Raw genomic sequence first — 6,519 nt, 5'->3', positions numbered from 1 at the left:
CCCAGGACATCCATCCCTCCGGGTGATCCCTGGAGCGGGCAGGGACAGCTCCGCCTCTTTCCTCCGCATCCCGGTCCCGCTGCCTCGCTCCCCGCACAGCTTCTCTGTCCATGGAGCAGGGAACTCTGTGAACAGAGGATTTCGGAGCTCCCACAGGGACCCCCGGTGGCCCCGAGCTGAGCTTCGGAGAGCTGTCAGCCTCCACGGCCGTCCCTGTCCATGGTGGCTTTGTCATTCCCCGTTTTCTCGTGCCCCACTGGCGGGGCTCCCCCGCTGCCCCACGGCCGCCCCGTGCCCGGCGTGTCCCGCAGTCCCCGGGATGCTCCGGTTCCCCCGCACGGCTTCCCGGGCGGACCCTGCCCCGCAGCCGGCCCGCGGCTCCCTGGCACTGCCCCGATACTCGAGCTGGCTTTGCGTGTTTCGTTCCTGCCCTGTAATTAGCTGTCCGGGCTGTCATTAACCCTCGTGCTTCCCTTGCCGCGGGCCGCTGCTGCCGGCGGGGGCCGTGTCCCAAAGCGCATCTGGGACAGCTGGGACAGCTGGGGTCCTCCGTGGGCACGGTGCCACCGTGCTCTGTCCCCATAGCCGTGTCCCATCCCTTTGTACATGGGATTATCCGTGCTTTTCCTGCATTTCCAATGGATTACTGCAGACGACCCGAGGATGAAGAGCCTCTCCCCAGCCGGGTGTCCAGCCAGCCGTGGCTGTCCCCTGACACCTGCACGGGCCTTTCTGGGTCACCCTGTGTGACCTGGGTGTTGCACAAGGCCACAAATGCTGCTGAGCCACGTCAGAGCACCGGGCCGGGACGTGCAGCACAGCACGGCCCCGAGACACCTGAATTAGAGTCTGTGCCAGGAGGGGAAGCCGCAGCGTCCTGAGCAGTCATCCTTTGGTGACAAACTGCCCTTGGAGCCGCCTCATCCTTCCTGGGAGCAGAGCCCTGCTCCCAGTGCACCTTCCCTGTGATCTCTGCTCCCAGAGGCTGGTGCTGCCACAGCCTGGACCAATCCACCCACCTCTCACCTCCTCCCTTCCACTGACCATCCCCTTGGCTTGCTGACACCCTCTCTGGAAGGCAGGGAGGGACATCGAGGTGGCTGTGCACTATCTGGGACAGTATCTCCTTTCCTAGGATCCAGCTCTGAGCTGCTCCAAGTCGGGAAGAGGCAGAGCTGGTGGTGCTGAGCCTTAAGTGAGGCTGGGCTCCCATCCCTGTGCTCTGAGTGAGGCTGAGCACCCATCCCTGTGCTCTGAGTGAGGCTGAGCTCCCATCCCTGTGCTCCGAGTGAGGCTGAGCTCCCATCCCTGTGCTCTGAGTGAGGCTGAGCTCCCATCCCTGTGCTCCGAGTGAGGCTGAGCTCCCATCCCTGTGCTCTGGGGCAGGCTGGGCACCCATCCCTGTGCTCTGAGTGAGGCTGGGCACCCATCCCTGTGCTCTGAATGAGGCTGAGCTCCCATCTCTGTGCTCTGAGTGAGGCTGGGCACCCATCCCTGTGCTCTGGAGCAGGCTGGGTGCCCAGTTTTCCCACTGCACTTCAGAAGCCATAAGGAAATGTCGTGCACTATTTGCCATGTGAGTCCCACATGGTCTTGCTGCAGCTTTCTCCTCTCTCTGCAGTGACAGAGCAGCCCCTCCGAGGGGACAGAGGTGTCCCTTCGAGGGAATGAGGTGTCACTGGGGAGCTGTGGAGCTGAGAGGGCGCTCTCTGCACATCTGTCTGCACCTCTGGCTGTTTGTCCATGGGAACAAGGGGTCAGTGCTGCTCCGTGCCAGGAGCTTTGGGGTGCCTCGCTCTGCTGGATAATGCTCCATGCTGGATGTGCATGGACCTGCAGCCATCCCATAATCAGAACACAGATCCTGACTTGGAAGGCAGCTGGAAATGAGCTCTGTGAATGAGATCTTTATAAATAAACCAAGGCTGTGTCTATTCAATCCTAAATTAATTCCCCAAGGAATTAATTTACCAGTGACCCAGGGAGCAGCACACCCCTGGTTTCTTTTCTCTCCAGTGGGATCCTTTAAACCCCAACCTGTGCCTCTTTTCCCAGGACCAGGCACGGATGCCAGCAGCTCCATCAAAGCCGCATTTCCGAGCCGTCTCTGTCCCAGCCGCCGGTGACAAAGGCTCGGCGCTGGCGCTGGCGTTTCCCAGGGGTGCGGGGTGCCCGGCTGGTTAACAGCGGGTTTAAGTCAATGTTTGCTCCGAGGTCAGCCCCGGCTGCCCCGCATTGTGTGCGGGGCTGTTCCCATGCGGCCGCCGCGGGCCGGCAGCACAAAGGAGCAGTCACTCAGCATTAGCGGCCGCACAATGCGGCTCCTGCTGCACCCGCGGCTTCCCCACCAAAAACCCCTCCCGGAACGGCCAGCCAGAGACTCGCATTCCAGAGAAAGGAATTCCCACTCCCAGGGCCGGGGGAAGCCGGTGTGGGAATTAGCTGGGGGTGTCCCACAGTCCGTGTGTGGCTGGGAGGATTTGCGGGCAGGGTGGCTTTGTCCTGCTGCAGGGAGACCCGGGAGGGTGGGAGCGGGGCCCTGGGGGATCAGTTCTGGGCTGGGAATTATGGATCCAGACGTGGGGCCCTTCAAGGTGCAGTTACACCTGGGAATTACCTCGGAGAGGCACTGGTGGAGGTTCTGGGGGTGGGGGAATGACCAGTGGGACTGGTGTTCGGAGAAAAGCAGGGATTTCCTCGCTAATCCCTGTCCTGGAGGGTTGTCCAAGACCATCGAATGCAAGCTGTGCCCAAGCCCTTGTCACCTTGTCACCAGCCCGGGGCACTCGGTGCCACATCCAGGTGTTCCCTGGACACCTCCAAGGGTGATGATTCCACTGATTCCCTGAGCATTCTGTTCCAATGCCTGACCACCCTTTCACTGTAGAAATTCTTCCCCATGTCCAGCAGGTTATCTTTCCCTTTTTTTGACTGCAGGCAGCCAAAATGCACAGCAGACCCCATGGGACAGACCCCTCCTGCCTTCTGCCACCAGGGCTGGGCTGCTGCACTTTGTGCTGAGCATCCTCCTCTCAAGAACCCACTTGGTCACTGAGTGATCCTGGAGGTGGTGGAGCAGCTCTGCCTGCAAGCTCTCCACTCACAGTATTGCTTTGTCAAATGATTGAAAAAATCATTAAATGAACCCAAATGTAGTGTTTGGTATTACTGAACCTTTTCTTTCTGTGCTGCTCCAGAGGTGCTGTAGGGTGAGAAGTTGGCCTGCACATGCTCCCATTAAAGGCAGCAGCACCTCTGCAATCCCAGCCCTGCAGGAGCCAGGCTAGAAGGAAAAACCCAAACCACGGCACCACTGGGCAGCCTAAACCACAGGGAGCATCCCATTTGGGTAAAAGGTTCCAAATCCCCAATTCCAGTAGGTCTTCTCTTGGAATTGTGGGGTTTCTATGCCTTCCCTCCTGGAATAAGGCTCGAGTGAGCTGCCTGTGAGAAGGCAGCCAGAAGGGATGGTGGGAGGGGGGGTCAGGCAGTCCCCTCTGGGCAGGGGACACTGGGGACACAACGTGGGGTGGCAGGGTCCCATTGGGCTGCTGTCATTCCCCAAAGGGGCAGCGGGGCAGGGGGACAAGCAGGGGGACAATCCGGCCGTGTGTGATGGCAGGGTTTGGTGCTGGGCTCCCCTCGGGTGGGATTTGCTGCTCCCCATGGTGGCCCTCGGAAGAGGCTGCAGGGTTTGGGGCTGGGCAGGAGCAGCCTGAGCCCCGGTGCAGGGAGAGGGAGCTGCCAGCCCCAGCTGCCGCTGCTGAACAGTCCCTTCTTGTCCCTGAGCATCTGCCCGCGGCTCAAAGCCGCATTGTTCCCCCGACAGGCACACGGGGCTCCCACTGCGGCCTCTCCATCCCGCTGGGAGCCCGGAGGGACGGGGAGCAGGGGGAATGTTCGGGAGGGAGCCCAGGGCCAGGGCAGGGGGACAGATCCCCTGACACATGCAGGGGGCTCGTGGGGCCGCTCAGCCCCTCGGGGGCTGCGCTTGGGCTGCCCCAGACTGGCTGGAGGCAGCTCCGAGGTGAGGAGAACACCTTTGGGGGGAACAGCTGCTGAAGGAGCCCCTGGAGCCGGGAGATGCCCTGGGGCTGTGCGGCTGGATGGGAGCAATCCCCGATATTCGGTGTCAGAACTGGACCCAGGGCCATCCCGAGGGGATTTGGTGGCAGCAGCAGGGAGGCAGGGGAAGGTCAGGGCTGTGTCACCACACGGGTCCCTCTGCAGCCTCTGACAGGATCACAGCAGGGTTTGGGGTCACATCCAGCTGTTCCTCGGTGTGGGATGAGCGTTCACCCCCGGGAGCGGCGGGAGGAAGAGCAGATCCCATCGATCCCGGTGGGAAGGGGCAGCACCCCAGCTGATGGGCACTGTCACCTCCTCGCCTCGGCACCCCGGGCCCAGCCTCCTGTTCTGTGGTGCCAAAGCACATCCGAGAGCTCCATCTCCCGGTCACGGAAACCACGGAGGAGCAGCGGAACCAGGAGCTCTCGTTGTGCATTTCGGGCTAAAGCGGCTCCCTCCTGCCAGGTGCCCGAGGAGCAGGATGGACACCCCCAGAAGGAGAAAAGCGCTGATTTTCCCACTCTAATTCAAGAAAAGCAAGCTCGGGGGAAGATGGATAAGCTTGTGTTCCTTTTAAAAATCTTGGATTCCCTTGAAGTTTTCCAGTTTTTCCAGCTGTTTGAGTTTATTTTGACAGCATGCAAGTGGATATAACCCAGGGCCCAGGACTCTTGGGCCTTCCACCACCAGTGCAGCCCTGGAAAATTAATTTTTCTTCACTGAGATTCTTATTCAGCTGGGAATGTCTCCCTGGGCTGGGATCAAACATGGATTTACTCTTCTTCTGCCTTCACCTCATTGCCAGCAATGCCAACACTCGCTGTGTTTGAGCTGGGGCTGGGAAAGGTGGGAGGAGAATGAGTTGAGCAGAAACTCCTATAAAACCTCAGGTTTGCAGGTTGAACATGGCCAGGGGAAAAGCTGAGGGGGTTTGGGAGGACTGGGTGTGAGCTGGGAGGGATGGGGCAGGCACCAGGCAACCCCAGAGAGATGGGGAAAGGGTGTAAGAGGATCCAGTGTGGGAAGGATGGAGGAGGCAGCCTCCCTTTCCCTCTGCCCTGCCCTGCCCTGGGACACACTGGGGCCACTGGGCAGGGCCAGCACCCAGCACAGGCACCCTTCCATGGAGCATTCACAGCTCTGGGACAGGAGAGCATGGACACAGGCATGGTGGGCCCTCAGCAGCTGGTGGCAATGGCTCATTGACACAATTCCCAAGGCACAGACCTCACCCAGCCCAACCCTGCCACGCTGAGGGTTGTGCCTGCATGGCAAAGCTGCCACCAAAATTCCACCTGGGATTCTCTCCCCAGGCTCCTGATCCCAGCTGAGGGCAGGGATGTGGACTGAAACACTCCTGGTTCATCATTCAGCATCCAGGGAACTGCAGAGTGGATTTGATATGGAAATATTGGGACCTGTAGTGATTTTTTGCCTGGCACCAGGCTCAGATGTGGAGCAACCTTGTGGCTTGAAATGTGCTTTGAAAAGAAACACTTTCACATAGCTCATTGTCCCTCCTCCACACCCGGCCAGGGGAAGGTTTGGGTGCTAATGTGGAGCTCCAGGGCTGTCTCTGCATCCTCCTGTCTTTGCCAAAGGCTTCAAAGCTCTTCCCAGATGCTGCTGGGGTTGCAGGGAAGGGACCTTGGCCACCCCAAACCCTTCAGCGAGGGCTGTGTCCTCCTCTGGGTCAGAAATATCCTTTGGTCACTGGCAGCCACCAACCTCAGCACAGGGAAAGTTTCATCTGTGGTCTCTGGAGAGGAGCTGAGCCTGGAGCCACTTTCCTGCTTGGATCTGAGGATCCTGGAGCCTTGACTTGAGGGGACTGAACCACTGGCCATGAGCTGCACTTGTTAAAACCTAGGGAAAGAAAATGCAGGCAGTGTTTAGGGATTTGCTTCACCCATGAATTTGATTTCTTGTCCTTCAGGCACTGTCAGACTCAGCCTTGTCCCTCAGGAAATGTTCTGCTGCTGGAAGTGAGGGAAAGGCACTGGGGAGAGCCAGGCCTGGGAAAGAGTGAAACTGCTGACAGAGCTGGGGCTCTGATATGCCCAAATCCCTTTGATTTTGGCGTGGTCCAAGCAGCAAAGGGAGGCAGACTCGTTTTTCCAGTGCCTATGTATAGAGCCATGAGCTCATAGTTTCCAACTGCAGAGAGCATTCAAAGTATGGGAAACAGGAATTTCCACCCCACCTCGGTGCCAGCAGGGAGCAAACCGGGCTTTGGCTGCCCCAAATCTGCTCTCACTGGCCCAGATCACTCACAGGAGATCTGTGTGGCTGCAAGCAGCCCTGACACCTCCAGCAGCTTCCAGAGGGAGCAGGGGATGGGGATGTCTGTCCCAGCAGGGGATGGGGATGTCTGTCCCAGCAGGGGATGGGGATGTCTGTCCCAGCAGGGGATGGGGATGGCTGTCCCAGGAGGGGATGGGGATGTCTGTC

The sequence above is a fragment of the Parus major genome, chromosome 18 (genome assembly GCF_001522545.3).
Source record: "Parus major isolate Abel chromosome 18, Parus_major1.1, whole genome shotgun sequence".
In the NCBI taxonomy this organism is placed as follows: Eukaryota; Metazoa; Chordata; class Aves; order Passeriformes; family Paridae; genus Parus; species Parus major.
Note: the sequence above shows the minus strand (reverse complement) of the source record.